Below are 20369 nucleotides of genomic sequence, written 5' to 3'. Positions count from 1 at the left end.
TTAACTGGAGCAGCAGGTGGTGATCCCATGCCTTACAGACAGGGTAACAGTGGGACATACACGTATATCCCGTCTTAGCTAGACTTGCCTTCAAAAGCCATCTCCTGAGTCAAAAGTCAATTGCTGAATAATCAGGCCTTAACACAGCAGATATTTTGAAGCATGAAAAATCATACCAGTGGGGGAACAGGTACAGTTACTAGGAAACTGTGGGTTTTCAAAAAAGTCTTTTTGTCATGTCTTGTGGTACACCTGTAGTCCCAGTTACTTGGGAGGCTGAGGCAGGAGGATTGCTTGAGCCCAAGAGTTTGCAACTGTAATGCACTGTGATTGCACCTGTGAATGGTCACTGCATTCTGCCCAAGCAATATAGCAAGACCACATCTCAAAACAAGCAACATGAAAAAAAAACTCAAACAATGAAATAAAAGGGTAATTTCTGCATATTTGACATAGAGTGAATTTGATTTGAAAAACTACACATAAAAAGACCATGAGCAATGATTGAAGTGGAAAGCAATGATTAAAAATAGAACAAATTGATGCACCCAAAGGAAAGTTAGCATCTCACTTCCTCTCTGCAATGACAATACTTTAAAAGCCACAGCTGGCAGCTATTCGAAACCTGCTCTCTTTCACACACAGGTGTTGGCATCAACTTAGACATCAAAAAATTTTAAACTAGTGGGAACTTACTTTTTTACAGCACCCCCATTACTTTCAACACACCGAAGTTTAAAAATGAAACAAGTCAGAGCCTAATGTTAACAGATCTATTGCAAAGAACTACTTATTTGATCAAATTAAATTGTTTGGTTTATTTTATTTTATTTTATTTTATTTTATTTTTGAGTTGGAGTCTCACTCTGTTGAGCAGGCTGGAATGCAGTGGCACGCTCACGGCCACTGCAGCCTTCACTTGCTGGACTCAGGCAATCCTTCCACCTCCAGCCTTCCAAGTAGTTGGAACTGCAGGTGCATGCTACCGCACCTGGCTAATTTTTTGATTTATTGTAGAGACAAGATCTCACCAAGTTGTCCAGGCTGGTCTTGAACCCCTGGGCTTATGCAATCCTCTTGCCTTGGCCTCCCAAAGTGCTGGGATTATAGGCTTGAGCCACTGAGCCTGGCCTTGTTTGGTTTATTTTACCTAAAACACTGCCATTTAAATTTGAGTAGTCAAGCCTTATTTCCTACTTCTTTTGCCTTTTCCCTGGAGGCCTTTCCACTCTTTTAGATGAAGAGGAAGCCCTGCCCAACATGTTTATAGAACACACTCCACAAGGGTAGCCAGCAGAAGATGAATTTGGAGACAGAAAACTCTTGCAGTTATAGAGATTCTGAACTGGATAGTCAACTTTTAATCTAAATAAGCAACTTGCTTCTAACCCAGTTGGCAGTGCCTGCTTTTTTTTCCTCTAAGGTCATGGTGGTATAAGACCCGAACATAAAGGTCAATATTATGTGCTTCCCTGACAGCTGGTAAAATTGAAAGGGGTGGGAGGAGCTAGACTAGCTCAACAACAAGTCCTCCCCAAACTACCCTGCTTATCATGGGGACCAGGCACAATTTCCGGTAATCTCTGATTAGTTAGCTTCAGTTCCCTGCCAGTCCATTAAATATTCCACCAAGCCAATCAGATACCTGCAGGAACCAGGGTGTATCCCTCTTGTTACTACTAATCCTGGCTTGCAAGCCTCTGCTTATTTACCTTGTTCATGAAGGCAACTTCCGTGGGTCTCCAGCATCCTCTGTCCCTTGGCTGTGCATACCTGTGACTGGAAATTGCTATCCATCTCATTCATCTCATGTTGTGTGTTTGGCCATCTCCCATAGTCCTAGAGTGGGAATTCCTTTTTCATCAAGGATAAATAGGAAGCAATTGAAAGTCATTTGTAAAGTGTATAACTGCATCATCCTGACATCAGGCTCTGGTGCAGTGAACATGCAGTTATTTTGGGGTCTAGTCACTCCAGTGGCTCTTCCTCTTTTCTCTCTGATGTTTTAATGTCCCCTTCCATCTTCATGTTCTTCCATCTTCACTCTAGGCTTAGAAATACCTTTCTACTTCTTTTGTATCTCCTGTTCCAAAAAGCCCTCCTATTTTCACAGTTTAGTTGGTTCTGGATTTATAGATCTAAATCTTCAACTGAAACTCTTGTTTCAGAGTACCAGCTACTTGTGGAGTACATCTGTGTTAATGCCTGGGTATTTTTTAAAAAACTAAACATGTAAAGCATCTCATCCTTTCTGTCTCTTTTCTGAAGTGTGCTTGCCATTCAGCATCATTGTTCCTACTGGTCCCCAAGACTAGTTTCTGAGAGAAGTGACCCCCTTTCTCTGCTTTCTTCATTCAGGCCCTCACCATAACATGTCAGCTCTTGCTGCAACTCTCCAAGCTCCACTTAGGAAAGGTGGTTCATAAATCAAACTTGAGAGTCAACATCGATCCCAGCTGCCAACAACCATCATTTATGACCACCCATTGGGTGGGTTAGAGACATTTCCTCAAGGTAAATCATTAGAACAATTAGAAGAGACAGACAAGGCAGCATCGTATCACGTTCCCTTTCTTGCAATTACTGGAAGTTGAGTGATACATTAGTTACTGGAAGGTGCTGGAATCTGTCAATTCTAAACAATGTGAGGGTTTAGCCATTTATTTTTAATTATCTCCAAGCATTGCCATTTTACGACTCCTCAGGTTGGAACTTGCTTGTTTTCTGAATGTGTCTTTCAGGTACGTACAGTTGTGGGAAGTGGGAGGGGTGAACAGCAGCCTCTGTCCTCATCCTGGACCTCCTGGCCAGAGTAATGGCTGGTTGAGGAACTCTGAACTTCCAAACTCTCCTTCCTGGAGAAATTCTCCTGTGCAGTTGCTCCTTTACAGATCAGATTCTAATTTCCTAACACTCTGGGAAGACCTTCCTTTTTCTGGCTCCATGCTAACCTTATCAGTCTTATCTGATGGGGTCCCTAACACCAAACCCCCTTCAAATGGTTCTTTGGGTCCCCTTACCCCAAATGCTCTTCTACTCTTCCTTCCAGTCTGGGTGGTAGCTGACCCCTTCTGTCCGTTGTTCCTTAGATCTCCAGTGCATGAACTCATATTAATCTTTCTGTCCTCTAAACTCTTCACCCAGCAGCTTAGCCATAGTCTGGGTAGCATTGCCATGGTCTCTGGCAGGGTCATGTCTGGTCACAGAAACCTATCTTCTGAAGCCTTCACAGGCTTTCTGCACAGGCATATAGTAAATGGTTGTTGATGCTATTAAATTGGCTAGTCTCTTTGGTGAGTCCTTTTGTTTTGCTGTTTGGTGTCAGGAATCCCAGCTCAGGAAATGGATGTATAACCTTCTTCATCCTGCAGTTCGGTGCCAGCATTGTACTAAGATTTCAGTGGTCCTGATTCCCCTTTCTTTTACTGTTTTTGGATTTGTTTTTATGAATGGTTTTGTTTTCCATGAGAGTGTTTTCTCAAATACAGATTTCTTTCTGAAATGATACCTACCTTCTGGAACAACAAATGTTCCCTGTCAGCTCAACAGAGCAGCTCCTGTGCTTTTTCTAAGACCCCTCTTATGCCCAGGCCCCATTATTCATCCTGAAACTTGTACAAAAGGTCCTGGTTGAATACTTGTCATTTACTCTTTCTCAAAAACTAGCTAGGAAAAACGAAACCATGAGGTAAGATGAGTCAAGGTTTGTTCTGAATAAGTTGGCAGTCACTTTAAAACTGATTTGGGGGCATGATAGAACTGCATTAGGATTTTTTTTTTTTCCTCAGTTGGATAATATTTTGATTTTTGGGGACAGCATTGTATATTATTGTTTTGCAACCAAATAATAGTAACTGCATAATATTTCTCTAAAAGTTTCTCTAAAAGTATTTTTCTCCAAGTGTTTTTTGAAGTAGAAGCCCTGTATTGTAAGTATCTGTATATCAAGGAGAGAATGCTGAGCATTGAAACAGGAACTTCCAGCCACACTATCACCACTAGAACGCAGCTGCCTCTTATTGCAAGAGATTTACTCTGAGGCATTTCTAATCTCTGTCCATTGTATCAGCCTGTCTCAACTATTAGTGGCCCAGAAAAGCATCGCATTCAGTAATTTGTAATCACAACCAAAATCCCTAGACGAGCTAAGCTCAGCACTAACTTTATAATGAGAAGAAACCCACTGCATACTTTTTTCCTAGGTTCCTAGGTTTCCTAGCTGACTTATGGTCCCACACTGAAGCAGGTTATTCACATTTTCAACTCAATTTAGTTTAGCAAATTACTCACTTATTGAGTTGGTGGACTTGGGGGGAAGGTACTTTTCATGAGGGTTAAGAGGGCTAGCTTCAGAGCCCAACTGCCTAAGCCTGATACGCTTGAAGGCTCAGTTTTTTTCATGTGTAAAATGGGTGCAGTGATACTGCCTATGTCACTGGTTTATTAAGAAAATTAAGTGGGATAATGTCTGTAAAGTGCTTGAGACCTTATCTCTTTGGAAACTCTAATGGTTAGTCAATAAAATATTATTATTATCCTGGCAAATGTTTAATTTTCCAAATGGTGTAAGTTAAGAGCTCCTACTGCAAAGCAGTTCACTTATTGACAAAATTGCAGACACAGGAGATGAATGACAAAGCAGAGAAGACAGGCCTGGAAGATGCTGGAACCAATGGAACTCAGACACAATTCATGATCACTTACCTGACAGCTGAAGCTGTGATGCCTCTCATTTTAAAAAATCCTCTGGCATTTAGAAAATAGTAGGCACCACAGGGATGCCAAACACGGTATGGAGATATTTTACTAGGTGTCAAATGTGATGAGGTCTTTTGACTTCTGTTATACATTACACTCTGCAGTGAGGTAGAGTCACAGAAGATAGGTGAACACATGTTTATGTTATAGAAAGGCAAGGGTTTTACTGGACTAAAAACGTATACAAATAAACCAGCAGGCCAATGTGGCCACATGAAAGATGACTGAAGCCTCAGACCCCAGTATTGAGGGTATTGGAGTCAAGGCTAGCCAGGCTTGTGAGCTGCACTACCTGTCTGTTGAGGGAGAACAGTCTTAGGAGCCATGTTGACAAAGCGAGGCTCTCGGTGCTCCTAGCACCACGATGCTGAAGGTCTGCATGTTTTTCATGGAAAGTTGGAGAAGAAGAGAAGAGAATGGGCAGGGAGGAGAAGGGGAGGTATAAAATAACCACTGTGCACCTGTCAAGAGCAGTAAGAAGAAGCGTCGGGTTGCTGTAAAGGCAGATTTTAGTGGGGATGTGGTGGCCCCACCAGAAAATGAGCCTCTTCCACAGGTAGTGAGCACTTACCCTGTAGCACTCAGACACAGGACAGCCCCCTTCAGAGAGGCTGTGAGGCATTCTTATGCTGGTGTCAGGCTGGAGTGATGACGTCTCAATTCCTTTGTAGTTCTGATGCTTTAATTCTCAATGATCTCCTCTGACCATAACGTGCCTTGTTTTTTTTCTTTTCTCAGGCCCTGCTTGTTTGCTGGCCAGTGCCACCAAGCCTGCCAATGGCTTCTGGGTCCCTGCATGGGTCATTCAGGGGCTCACTAGGAAACAGAAACCATGTAAGTTTTAACACAGAGTCTTTAAGTGATGTAGGGAAGATGGCAGTATTATGTTAATCTCAAAACAAAACAAATCCCCCAACACATCATAGGACATCAATAAATTACATTTTGGAAACATGACATAAAAAGAGTGATTTCCATACAGGGAAAAGTTACACACAGGTGAGGGAGAACCTGACAAGCCAAATGGGGACACTGAGGTCACTCAGGAATGAGTAACATGTTGTTACCTTCAGATCGCAGGACAGAGAGTGGAGAAGATACTCTTTTTTTTTTTTAATCGATATTTTTTATTTTGATATTGTGGGGTACAGTTAAGGGTTAGGTATACAAATATGCTTCATTCAGGCCCCCTTGTTGATAACAGGTGTCTCCTCGTCTCCAGACAGATGTTTATTACCATTAGTCCCATCCCCCCCCATAGTTTCCCAACACTGTCAGTCATTTTCTTATAGTAGTGCATTGGATGATCAAGATCCACTATATGAGTGAGAAACAAAGATCTGAGAAGATACTCTTGACATCCAAGAACCATGACCACAGCTGGAGTAGAGCTGGGGTCAGGCTTGTTCTCCAGTCCCCCGAGCAATGGAGGAGTCCAGAGGGCCCCAGTCTCTCCTTTCTCTCTGCTTCCTTATCTTCCATCCATGCCTCTTCTGAAAGAACTATCCAGAACCAACCCTGGGCCTTGGGAAATGCAGCCTGCAGGAGCCAGACCCTTGTTGCACAGAGCAGGGGAAGGCTGAGGAATAGATCTGAAGGCAACCTGGCCTGGAATGGTTGTCTCTCAGGCATACAAAAGGCATTCATGTCTCCTATGACTGTGGATTGGTCAGAGGTCTGCAAATCTATGATGGGCCTAGCTGTACGACTCCAGCTACGGATCCAACTTTGCTCAGCAACTCTTTTGGGTTGCTGTCTATTTCAAGAATTTCACATCCTCCTTTGACCAGGTGCTGGTCCAGGCATGTATTTTCCTGACAGCAGCAGAGACACAAGAGGAAAGAAGAACACCTGGGACCTCTTATTAAGGTCTGCATGCAGATGGGATGCACTGGCTCTTCTACCAATACCTCCTCAACCAAAGTCTATTACCTGACTGAACCCACCATCAAGGAGTGGGGAGGCACACTCCACTTTTTGTGGGAGGAATTGCAAAGTTAAATCGCAAATGTTGTGGCCACAAGGAGGGGTGAAACAATAGGGTCAATAATTTAACCTAATACCACTTCTTTCATAGCTCAACCTCCATTCTTCCTGTCTATCCTCTAGAGTCCAGCATAAGGCACCATCCATCCTTCAAGTGTCAGCTTGACTCACAGTTCCATCAGTATCTGTCCAAGTCCTGGGTTGCAAACAACACAGTCCCCTGTCCCATCTCACAGGGTTCCCTGTGATCTGCAGACTCCTAAAATAAATTTGACTACATGCTGACCTGACTACTTCCAGCTGGTACAAGCATATAATGCAGGTGTGTAAACCGGGCCTGAGTGTGTCCTTCTACCATCCATCTATTGGTCACAGGGAGCTTTCTCTGAGGTTCTGAACATGGTGTAGGGGAGGAAGGTGCTGTGAGGATCTGAACTGCAAGAGTTCATGCCACTACTTGTGCCATCTGGACTTGTGCAAGCCCAGTCTCACTTATACCCATGTTAGTCTGATCACAGCTCATGCTGTGGGCATCTTGCCTTATAGCTTGGTGGATCAGACACCATCGGAAGCATGATGGGCAGCTCAGGCCTCAATGGTCACTTAGATTCCCACAGTAGAGTATAGTGTGATGTTTACTGTGATGTCCCAGCAGCCAGTCAGACATGAATTGTCAGAGAAGAATAGTCATTTGCAGAAAGGGACATGATTCTGCTCTGCTCCCTAAGGGTCTGTGCCAGAATCCTCTGTGGGTGGTGCCAGAGATCTCTACTGCCCACTTCTTGGAGGTTTGAGCACCACTTGGTTTCTCTTGAACCGTCTCCTTATGGCTGACATAGGGAGTAGAGAAGACATTCAGATGTGAGACATGTGGCCCCCAAAGTCGAAAAAGCCCAGGATTGGTATTGCCAGGTATCCTAGAGGGAGCTGGACATGGCATAATCTCAAACAAGAAAACCTCACACGGCCCTCTGGGCACTGGATGACTCACTCCTGATGTGACAGCAACAGCCACTTCTTCTATGGTCAAAAGACAGCCTTAGGTTTGAGTCTGGTATTTCTTATCCGAATAACTCATTGTCACGGCCCCAGGTAGTCCTTTCTGACAAAAGTTGACTCTTCACCCAGTTTGGCTTCTGCACCACATTCCTTGCACATTCATCTCTCAAACACTACCAAAGTGCACACACTCAGTGTTCCCATTCAGTGAGTTTTTTTTTTTTTTGCCCTTTCCTTACAAACAGCATCATATGGTCTTGCATCTTTGCCCAGTTCTTTATTTCTACAAACCTTAGGAGGGTAGGATTGTGGAGCTCCAAGAAGTTTGTGATTTGGCACTGCAGGGTGGCAGGGACCCTGAGGGAGCAGATCATCTCAAATAGCCTGGACAGAAAGTAAGGAGAACATCTGCAAACTTCAGCTCTGTGCAGGAGGCCCTGAGGCCTGATGCAGGTGACTTGTTCCTTTCAAGTCTTTGCTCAGTTAGAAGATAAGAGTGGGCTCGTGGAAGTTACAGAGAGTCAGGATGTGTGAGATAATTTGCAAATTTAAAGTGGACTTACATAAATAACAAGTGTGATGAGAGCAAAGTCTTATGGAAAGCATCCCTTGGACATTCTTTCTCTTAGGTTCTCAAGAAGTATGGAAGGAATAATTTTTTAGAGATAATTTTGATGTAGTTCTTCATATTCTTTCTCAGGGAGTAGGGAAAGTTTACTCTTGCTTCTAGTTCCTCTTTTACCTGACTTTACAAAATTTTTAAGCTGGATGTGTTATTTTCATTCTATATTTTCCTGATTGATGTACCTATTATGTTTTTATTTTACTCATTTGTGTTGTTAATTCATTGTTTACTCTCTGTCTGAACTGAGGGGTAATAGTGGATGGATTCAATTTGAGGTTGAAAGAGACATTGCATAATAATTAATAAAGTATAAAAGACTGGAGGGCCTTTGATAGAAGTAGAGAAATCAACCCAACTTTCCCTTAAAAATTAATGATTACAGTTTAAAAACAAAAACAAAAACAAAGAAATGGACTCTCCTGTTTTTCAAGGTCGAAACTTACATTTGTCTTATCTGAGTTCCCTTTTTGGGATATCAATCCTTAGGCCTATAATATCAAGTAACTGAAACTCACCAGATCACCATATCTGGACAATGAGATGTTAGACCCTCCCTAGTTTCTGTTTACTAACTTGTCTTCCTTATCCTTCCCCAATTCCTGTTGATCAGGGCCTCTTTCTTTTCCTACTCTAATTCCTGTTTTCTACATTCCTGCCCCACTATGTAAACCCCTGACTTTGGTGGGATGGGGGGATGGATTTGAGAATGAATCTCTCATTCTTCTTGGTTGGTATCACCCAAATAAAAAGACTTCTTCCCTGGCAATATGCATTGTTTCAGTGATGGGCCTTCTATGCAATAAGCAACAGGACCCTTGGTGTTTTGATAACAGTAGCAAACATATTCACAGTACTCATAAGATTTAAAGTTAAACTGGCACTATGTTATAACCAAGCACAATAGTAAGTCATAGGTGACACAGATGGACTGTTGATGCTCAGGATTACAGCACACATAAATTGCACTTAAATGAGATGGAATCAACAGTGCACTACCCATCACTGTGATCTTCTCATTATGGTTTCCAATATCATCCAGTGGTTGAGGGATAAAGAGTGGGTCATCTATGCCATGTCCTCTCAATCCCTAATATTTGGGCCACCACATTTGAGCTTTTCACTTGCCCTCCAATCTCCACAGCCATCAATCATTGAGAATCGGGACTTTTCACAGCCCAGGGAGGAATGCAAGTCTTTCAGCACCAAGATTAGGACAGTCCCTGGCCATCTGGGACCAATGGAGCGTGATATACTTGCCATGTAAAGATGTGTCAGCCTCAAAATGAGTTGAAGACCATGTGGGACTAATATTGATCATAAAATGAATAATTGTGAAATTTGAAAATTAAAATTTATTTATTCAGATCAGCTGGCTAGTAAGTTCTGTTCCACATGCACAGCCTAGAAAGGCAAAAATAAAAAGAGTGAAAAGAATATCAATTGTTCAGTTGACCTTCCTGGAAGATCTCAAATGCTCCCCAAAATGAAGTTGGAGGACCACATTCTCCCACAAAAATCCATTAGTCTGACTTTTGAATATTTGAAAACTGTGATCATTTACATGGGGGCACATGGCTAATGAAAATAATTGTGTAGTCAATACTACCATGGGATTAGTTTACTGGGCTAGAATCCAAACGTTGAAGCCCTTTAGAAACATTAACACTTATACATATGCTAACCATAGATAGCACTTTGTTGTTCTTTTTTATGGGAAACAAGTTATTTTTAAAAATTTTATTTTATTATAAAGATATGGAGTATAAGTAGGGATTAACTACATAAGTAGGATGCATACAGGTAAGTTTAGGCCTCCAAATTGTCCTCTCTTCCCCTGGTTTGGGACCAGTTACCCTTTGTGTTGTTACATGTCCCCCCTTCCTTCCTCCCTCCACTGGCAGTGCATGGAGACTGCCGATTCCTCCCTCGTGCTAATGTGATTAGTGTTCTGGTCCCACTTATGAGTGAGAACATGTGGCATTCAGTTCTTGTTTCTGTGATAGATCACTAAGTATGATGGTCTCCACTCTATTCAATTTGCTGCGAAGTTCATGATTTTGTTCTATTCAATTTGCTGCAAAGTTCATGATTTTGTTCTTCTTTATGACTGTGTAATACTCCATAATGTATATGTACCACATTTTCTTTATCCAGTTCACTTTTCTTGGGCAGTAGGGTTGGTTCCATGTTTTTACTATTGTAAATAGTATGACTACAAATGTGTGTGCAGCTGTCTTTTTGTAAAATGATTTATGTTCCTTCCAGTATATTTCCAGGAGACAGATTGCTGGATCATATGGAAGGTCAATTTTTAGGAATCTTTATACTGCTTTCCATAGTGTTTGAACTAGCTTGCACTCCCTCTAACAGTGGTAGAAATGTTCCCTTTTCTCTGCACCCGTGCAAGAATCTGTTGTTTTTTGATTTATTAATGATGGCCATCTTTGTTGGAATTAGGTGGTATCTCATTGTAGTTTTGATTTGCATTTCTCTGGTGATTAGTGAGGCTGAGCATTTTTTCATGTATCTGTTGGCTGCTTGTATATCTTATTTTGAAAATTGTCTATTCATGTCATTTGTCCACTTTTTAATAGGGTTTTTTTTTTCTTTCAGCTCATTTGAGTTCTGTGTAGATCTTGGATGTTAGGCCTTTGTCAGATATATAATCAGCAAATATTTTTTTCCCATTCTGTGGGTTGTCTCTCCACTGTCTTGATGGTTTCTTTTGCTGTGCAAAAGCTTTTCAGTTTGTTGAAGTCCCTCTTGTCTTTCTTAGTTTTTATAGCATTCACTTTGGGGATTTGGTCAAGAATTTGTTATCTATTATTATGTGCATAAAAGTGTTTCCTATGGTTTTTTCTGGGATTCTTATAGTTTGAAGTTTTATATTTAGATCTTTGCTTCTGGAATCTGTGTCCGGTTCCATTGGTTTATGTGTCTATTCTTGTACCAATACCAGGTTGTTTTGGTTACTGTAGCCCTGTAGAAAAGTTTAAAATCTGGAAGTGTGACACTTCCCACTTTGTTCCTTTTTTTGAGGACTGTTTTGGCTATTTGTGCTCTTTTTTGTTTCCATATGAATTTCTGTATTGTTATTTCCAGATCTGAGAAAAATGATGTTGGTAGTTTGGTAGGTATTGCACTGAATCAGCAGATTGCCTGGGGGTAGAATGGACATCTTGACAATATTTATTCTTCCAATCTATGTGCATGGAATGCTTTTCCATGTATTTGTGTCATCCTTGATTTCTTTGAGCAGCATATTTTAGTCTTGTTGTAAAGATCTTTCACTTCTCCGCTTAGTTGGATGCCAAGGTATTTCATTTTTTTGTGGCTATTGTGAATGGGATTATGCTTTTTATTTGATCCTCTATGTTCTTTTTGCTGGTGGTTAGAAATGCCATTGTCTTTTGCACATTGATTTTATAAACTGAGACTTTACCAAAGTCAATTATAGGTGCAAGTAGGCTTTTGAAAGACTCCCTAGGGTTTTGCAAATATAGGATCATATTGTCCACAAAGAGGAATAGCTTGACTTTCTCTTTTCCTATTTGGATACCCCTGATTGCTCTGGGTAGGACTTCCAACACTATGTTGAACAGGTGGGGTGAGAGTGGGCATCCTTCTCTTGTTCCCATTCGTAGGCAGGATGCTTCCAATTTCTGACCATTGAGCAAAATGTTGGCTGTGGGTTTATCATAGATGGCTCATACTGTTTTGAGGAATGTTCTAATGAAAAAGGACAGAGATTCTGGAAGTAATACCTCTGTCTCTCAAACAACTCATTTTTGACAAAGCCACCAATAACAACTACTGGTAAAAGGAGACCATATATAGCAAATGGAACTGGGAAATCTGGTTGATCACGTGCAGAAGAATGAAACTGGACCCATACCTATCACCATATACAAAAATCAGCTCTAAATGTATTATTCTTTAAAGAATGACCTTTGCTGAGAAGTTTGTTTGCATCACTGATGTTAATGTGAATATCTAAAATAAACCAGTTATTTGCAGACAGTTCTGGATCCAGACTCTTCCTACCTTCACAGTAGGTTCTTCCCCTTCCAGGTACGTGTGAGGCCTTCTAAGAAGCTCCCAGCCATAGAAGGGACACTTTCATGTTTCACTCCAGAGGAAATGGTGTGTTTCTCCTGTATCATGGTTTGCACAGCCTTGGAGATTTACTCTGGCCCAGGTTGGGGAAATAATCTGAATAAATCACCTTTGTGTTTCCTGTGGAATCTCACAGGCAGAAGGTTCTCAGAGGTCCTCACTGGATTCTGAGTTTCTTCATTGCCACTCATATTTCACTTTTTTGGGAAACAAGTTAATATGCTTCTTTCTTTCTACCACCAGTGCATGATGTGTTGAGGATGTTAAATCTGAAATTTTAAAAAAGTGATTTATTTTTTGAAATCAATGCTTGCTTGTACTTAAAATTTTTTAAAGAATAGGAACATGCAAATAGAGAGGAAAATTCCCTGCAATTATCCCTTTCTAAGTACCATCCATATACAATAACATTTTAAAAAATAAACTTTTTATTTTGGAACAATTTTATATCTATCAAAAAGTTACAAAAATGATATAGAGCTCCCATATTCTCTTCATCTGATATTAACATAACCATGGAACATGTGCCAAAACTATGAAATTAACATTGGTACATTATGACATTTACAAGTATTTACTTTTAACTTGATTTTTTTTTCTTTTTTTCAGGTGTGCACTTTTATTGAACTGGTCTCAAGTCAGTGTACAGGTAAACTCTGGGTGCCTCCACACCTCCACCCACTCCCAGGGAGACCAAAAGCTTTCATACATTTCAAGTTGGAGACAAAAAGGGGGTCCACGGTGGCTGATCATTCAAAATAAAACAAAATAAAAAAGTATTAAGACTAAGATTTAAAAAAAAATTTGCATTACATAATTTACACAAAAGCAATGCTGTTACCTCCCCTTTGTGAATTGGGAGAGAACTGGGCTATTCTCCTTAGAGAGAAGTGCAGTGGCTTTTGGGAGGGCAAGGGACTTCCTGTAACAATGCAGATCTTGATATTTGGAATGTCTATTTAAAAAAAGAACAATGTAAAATCAAAGTCCTTGACCACATTGTAGAACTTTGGAGATACTTGCTCCAACTCACTGTCACCTTCACTGTTCCAGTTTTTAAATCCTGAGAGTCATAAAACCAAAAAATCTCCCAACAAATAAACAAAAAGCAAATAAAACCATGCCAATCATCTTGTTTTCTGTGCAAGGTAAATTTGTCAAGAAAGGGTGTAACGCGCTAGTCACAGTCTGCCTAGAAGCCCTTGGGGTACCTGATGGAGAGACCAGACTCGCTATACTCCCACTTGCTGATCCAAGATGGAGCTGCCAATCCACACGGAATACTTGCATTCAGGGAGTGCGATGATCTTGATCTTCATCATGCTGGGCACCAGGGCAGTGATCTCTTTCTGCATCTTGTCAGTGATGCCCGGGTACACGGTGGTACCTCTAGACAGCACTATGTTGCCATACAGGTCCTTGTGGATGTCCACATCACATTTTATGATGGAGTTGAAGGCGGCTTCCTGGATGCTGGATGCAGGATTCCATGTCCAGGAAGGAAGGCTGGAAGAGAGCCTCGGGGCCAATGGTGATTACACTGTTGTCAGGCAACTTGTCATCTGGAGGAGGAGGACACAGCAATGGCCATCTTCTGCTTGAAGTCCAGGGTGACATAGCACAGCTTCTCCTTGATGTTACACAATTTCCCACTTGGCTGTGGTGGTGAAGCTGTAGCCACGCTTGGTGAGAATCTTCATGACGTGGTCTGTCAGGTCATGGCCAGTCAGGTCCAGAAGCAGGATAGCATGTCAGAGAGCGTATCCCTCATAGATGGGCACTGTGTGAGTGATCCTGTCACCAGAGTCCATCATGATGCCAGTGGTACGGCCAGAAGCGTACAGAAATAGAACAGCCTGGTTGGCCACGTACATGGCTGGGGTGTTGAAGGTCTCAAACATGATCTGGCTCATCTTTTCATAGTTGGCCTTGGGGTTCAGGGGAGCCTTGGTCAGCAGCACAGGGAGCTCCTCAGGAGCCACATACAGCTCATTGTGGAAAGTGTGGTGCCAGATCCTCTCCATGTCATTCCAGTTGGTGACTATGCTGTGCTCGATGGGGTACTTCAGGGTCAGGATGCCTCTCTTGCTCTGGGCTTCATTGCTCACATAGGAGTCCTTCTGGCCCATGCCCACCATCACACCCTCATCCTGAGGCACCCCACAATGGAAGGGAAGATGGCCTGGGGGCATCATCACCCACAAAGCTGGTCTTGAACATGCCAGAGCCGTTATCAACAATGAGCCAGCAATGTTATCGTCCATGGTGAGCTGGTGTGGTGTGGACCCACGACAGAGCAAGGGCATGGGTTGGTGCCAGTAGGTGGACACTGTCTCGGAGGTCTTCCTTTTTGTTTTCAAAGTTGAGATCATTCGCTACAATTTTATTCTTTCTTTTTAACATTTTGTTACTATAATTTCTCATGTCATCGGTATGCTGTATACAAACATTAAACATTTTAAATATTTAATCTTAGTAATATACCATAGTTTACTTAATAGTCTATTATTTTGCACAATAAAATTGTTTCTAGTTTCTCAACATAATTAATACTGCGATGAATGTTTGTGCACTTTTCTAAGTTCAGATTATTTTATTATAGATTCCTAGAAGGAAAATTATTGAATCAAAGTACTTAAGCACGTTTAGAACTCTTGAGGTGCATTTTCAAATTATTGTCCAATAGAGTTATGTTTTATAATTGATTCTTTTTTTTTTACTGCACTGCTTACCAGCACTTAATCATCTTATGTCTTTTCACTTTACCAGTGAAAGGAAAAATACTTGCTCAGAATAGTTATAAATCACATTTACCCTTTGAAGACTAAATTTTTGATGTTCATTTTCCATTTCTATTGCAGATTTTGTGATTTGCTTTTTTTTCTTTCTTATGTCTTAGGTTCATTATAATTTTCAATGGATTTGGAGGTATTATTCAGAAATATAGACTAGATTTCACCTCATTTTGTCTTGAAAATATTTTTGTTTTGAAAATATTTCCCCCATTTGTAATAATTTTGTATATAATTTTTTCTACCTTACAGAATTGAATTTCATGAAATCAAGTATGTTCATTTTTTCTTTGTGATTCTTTTCTTTGTTGCATTGTTCAAAATGATCTTACTTTGAAAAATGGGTTCTAGTTTTTAACTTACTTGAATTTGACTTTAAAAATTTCTCTGCTTTCAGAAAACTGCTGAGTGTATATGGGTTCCTGTGTATTTGGGTTCCTGTTCCTGTCACCAGCATCAATAAAGGACTCATAATCTGACCTTCTCTGCGTGTTGGTGTCATTACTCTCAATCCAGCTATAACATCACAGTTTTGGAGGCTGAGAAGCCCAAGATCAAGGTGCAGGCAAATTTGGTTGCCTGGTGACGGTCTGGTCTCTGCTTCCAGGATGATACCTTGAACACTGTCATCATATGACAAAGGGCAAAAAAGGCAAAAAGGGGCAAATCACTTTCTTTTTTTTTTTTTTTTTGAGTTGGAGTCTCACTCGGTCTCCCAGACTGGAATGCAGTGGCCGCTTCCGGCCACCGCAGCCTCGCCTGCTGGGCTCCGGCGATTCTTTCGCCTCGGCCTTCTGAGTAGCTGGAATTACAGACATGTGCTACCACGCCCGGCTGATTTTTTGATTTATTGTAGGGATGAGGTCTTGCTGTCTAGGCGGGTCTCAAACCCGTGGGCTCAGGCAATCCACGCACCTCAGCCTCCCAAAGGCGCGGGATTACAGGCTGAGCTACCAAACCCGGCTCAAATCACTTCCTTATACCTCTTGTATAAGGTAACTAATCCTATCCATGAGGATGGAGCTCTATGATCTAATTAGCTTCCCAAAAGTCCTACCTTCTAATACCATCACCTTGGTGATTAGGTTTCAACATAATAATTGCTGGAGGGACACACACAGTCAAATCACAGCACCCTCCTTCCCCAACTAAACTCTACTTTTGAATAATGGAGATGCACAACATGGTGATTGTAGTTAATAACAAAGTATTATAAACTTGAAAATTCCTAAGATAGTAAATTTTAAGTATTCTTATCATCAAAACATGATGAGTATGTGAGATAATACATATACTAACTAGTTTGATACAGACATGTATCAAAACCTCATGCTATATACCATAAATATATACAACTTTTTCTTGCCAATTAAAAATAATAAAATAGAAAAAAATGACTGATGGTGCCTTTCTATAAAATTATAAAGTACAATACTTTGTAGTCACGTTAACTGTGAGCTTTCCTCCCAGGTGCCCACATGGCCTTCCATGTAAAGCCTCCCAACTCCAGTGCTGTCAGTGTTGACCAAGGTCGTAGCCCAGTTCACCAGTTCTCAGGGAACCTGTCCCAAAGCTGCAGTCTATCTTTCCTCCCTGCAGTCTATCTATTCAACTCCTTGTGAATGTTTCTATTTACAAAACAATCAGACTCCATAAATCCAATAGTAAAGGGTAACATGGAAGAGGAACATTAAAGGTAGAAGGCTGGGGTTATTTTTTAATTATCATATATACCTGTGGATAAATGCCACTTACTGCTAGAATGAGACAGGACTCAACGTTGATTCTCTTTTTATTTTTCAATATAATACCTTTAAGAACAATAAACTTATAGGAGACAGCACAATAAAAAAAGATAATCTAGAAGACGGTATGAGAAATTTGTGAAGAATTAAACTGAGAGAGATGAAAAATTAAAATACAGGCCAGATGCATTGGCTCAAGCCTGTAATCCCAGCACTTTGGGAGGCAGAGGTGAGGGAATTGCCTGAGTCCACAGGTTTGAGAGCAGCCCAGGCAATTTGGCTAGACCTCATCTCTACAAAAAATCAAAAAATTAGCCGGGCATGGTTGTACAGGCCTGTAGTTCCAGCTACTTAGAAGGCTGAGACAGAAGGATCGCCTGAGCCCAGCAGGTTGACACTGAGGTGGCTGTGAGCGTGCTCCTGCACTCCAGCCTGGGTAACGGAGTGAGACCTCATCTCAAAAAAAAAAGAAAGAAAGAAAGAAAAGAAGAATTAAAATACAAAAGATGAATTGGGGAAACTGACTCATTATTTTCATTTTATACACAATGAAATTGAACTGCAATGTAAAGAATGCAGATTGCTTTTCTGTTTTCAAGAGATAGTATTTAAAAAGTAAAGATTTGATGTCTGTTTTATTGATTTTTTTTCCACTAAGCATTAGAATGTTCTAAATCTAGAAGCAATGACTGAATAAACAGATTTCAGCCATGTTTTCAGATGCTGTTAGTAAACACCAGTGTCCAGTGTGCTTTCCATATGTGATGTCACTCCTTTTATATGTCCCTCTTGCAGACATGACTAATCAGTCACTGTATTCTTCCCTTCTATGTTGAGAAGAGGCTGTAGGTGGCCACAATGAATCAATTAGATTTTATAAAAGGCATGGAAGCAATTTTCCATGCTGGTCCAAACAATGCTGTCATGTACTGACAGAGTGAAAAAAGCACATGACTTCTTTTCAAGAGTTTCTCATTTTCAGAAAGTTTGAAACTACAGTCTACTTTAAAAAGAACAAAAACTGGAATAATAGATTTTACAAATGAAATAAAAAATTCTACAGTTCAATCATAAATTCTTTCTTTGAAACAATGCTATGTCTAATTTGCTGTCTAAAGTCACTGATTATTTGAAACATATTTGAAGTGAAGTAATTGGTTTCATTGTCTCCCAAATAATTGTTGAGTGGGAAGCATTGATTTGAAAGAAAAATTATCCAGGTTACTTGGTAATAATAGATCATGAAAAAATCAGTACAGCCAAAGAATATTCACAGATCAGGAGGATGTTTTAGAAAACCACATATGTTAAGGAGAGAACACTGCAGAAGGGTAGAACTTTTCTATTTTTGTGAACACATCAAGAATGTGACCAGCAGCACAATTTAAATCTCAGCAACGACTGAACTACCCAGTTCCAGTGAGGGTTTTTATCCCTAACCTGCATATGTTACTTGAATTCACGGACTTACACTTTCTATGTATACTGTTTTCCCACTTCTAACCCAACATATCGTCTTCTAAGTGTTTGCCATTCACTCAACAATAATAGAGGGAAATGAGAGAAATGAAGAGTTTATGAGATAATCACCATCATCCCTGAGCTAAGAAATTCTAATAATGTTGTTTACAGAAAAGCAAAACAGCCAGAAAGCACCCTAGAAGCTTAAAAGAGAAACAGGTATTCTGGAGTGATGAGAGAGTGCTCATGGAAGAGGTAGCCTTTGGGCTCAGTAACCTTGCAAGTCATTGCTGTTTTTAAGATGAGTCACCAGAGAGTGAGTTCCTGAAGGAGGAGGTCTCAGTTCACATCTCTTTGTGTCCAACACCTCTCTCCTAACAGAAAGTAGGTATTTTAAATGAGACTTGGTCACATGTGGGTGACAGTGATAGCTAGACAAAAAGATAAGGCAAACACATGAGTGTGGCAAGAGATGGAAACCCAATGTTCTTGGACAGGTGAACGATCCTAGGGTCTGACCACACAAGGAACAACAAATCAGGGCCACCTGGTAAGGACTTCAGACCCTAGTCCTGATCTCTCAACTCAGGCCATCTCTTCAGCTCCCAGTGTTTCTTTCCCTATGACCATGAAGAAGTCTCACTATGCTATCAGTGGGAATCCTTTCTCTGGGTGTTCTTACTAACACACCTGACATGGATTGGTAGTTTCTTGCAGGGCCCTTTATCTAGTCATTCTGTCATCATCACTTGATAGTGTGTGCAGAGTTGTCCCTACGGTCACATTTTATGCAGGGATTCCATGCTGTTATAGGAAAGATGCACTGATACTTTTCCCACTTTGCCTATATAATAGGCAGTTTTGTACCTACCATGCTTTTAGTCTGAGCTTTCAAAAATGTTTTTAATAATCAACAAAAATTCTTACACATATATGTTTATGAGAATACTGCTTTTCTTTATTTCCTGATAAATCTATGTTTTTTCATAATTTTCTTCTCCAAAATTGAATAATTTCTCAACAATTTAAATTTCCCATCTATTGCTGGTATATTAAATTTTATTGTTTTGGGATTACAATAAAGTACAATTTTACCTCCAGAAATAAAGATCTGCACAGAATCACTACTTTATCATGTGGATGAAGATATGGCTAACTTGTCTTTGCATCATGGTAAATGTCCCCAGCAAATGAAAGTTATAGGCAATTGAAGCGGAATATCCAGTAGGCATTTTACTTTAGACACTATTACAGGTGAATAGAATCTTGTCACCTAGAGATAATTTAAATCAGAATATCAAACTCCTGGGCTCAAGAAGTTCCCTTGCCTTGGCCTCCCAAAGTGCTAGGATTATAGACATAAGCCACCATGCCCAACTTATTAAAAGTTTAATTTTTTTGGGGGTGTGGTATGCATAATAGTCACATGATGACCAGCATGAACAAACCAAGTCAGTGAACTAAAGGCATGAAAAGCTTGATAAACCATTTCAACTCAAAATTTCCAAAATGAAGCCATATTGTGATGAGAAATATCACTTCAGTGTTTGAATATGCCCGAACTTTATAAAGAAATAATAGTTCTTTGCAGTTTTAGAGAGAACTAAATAACTAAACCTCACAAGATTGTTTTTGTTTCTGTTTTTGTTTTGTCAATAATGAAAATAGTATATCCAAAATTCATTACAAGTTGGAGAAAAAAATAAAGTTAACTTACTGTACAGCTTTGCTTTGCCTCTTTAAAAGGTATGGATCTACAAGGAACTCAAACGTGCTGAAAAGGAAAAAAACAAACAACCCCATTATCAAATGGGCAAAAGATATGAACAGACACTTCACAAAAGAGGACATCCGAGCAGCCAACAAACACATGAAGAAATGTTCAAG

The 20369-nt window shown here is 40.4% G+C and overlaps 1 pseudogene; it reads right to left on the bottom strand.

Annotated features, from left to right (window-relative positions):
- Positions 1 to 13716: 13716 nt before the first annotated feature.
- Positions 13717 to 14748, bottom strand: LOC103270517 (annotated as a pseudogene).
- Between the last annotated feature and the right edge of the window lie 5621 nt (positions 14749 to 20369).

The sequence above is a fragment of the Carlito syrichta genome, unplaced genomic scaffold (genome assembly GCF_000164805.1).
Source record: "Carlito syrichta isolate Samal-C Ts95f unplaced genomic scaffold, Tarsius_syrichta-2.0.1 Scaffold107968, whole genome shotgun sequence".
Taxonomy (NCBI): Eukaryota; Metazoa; Chordata; class Mammalia; order Primates; family Tarsiidae; genus Carlito; species Carlito syrichta.
This window is presented reverse-complemented; position numbering and strand designations above follow the sequence as displayed.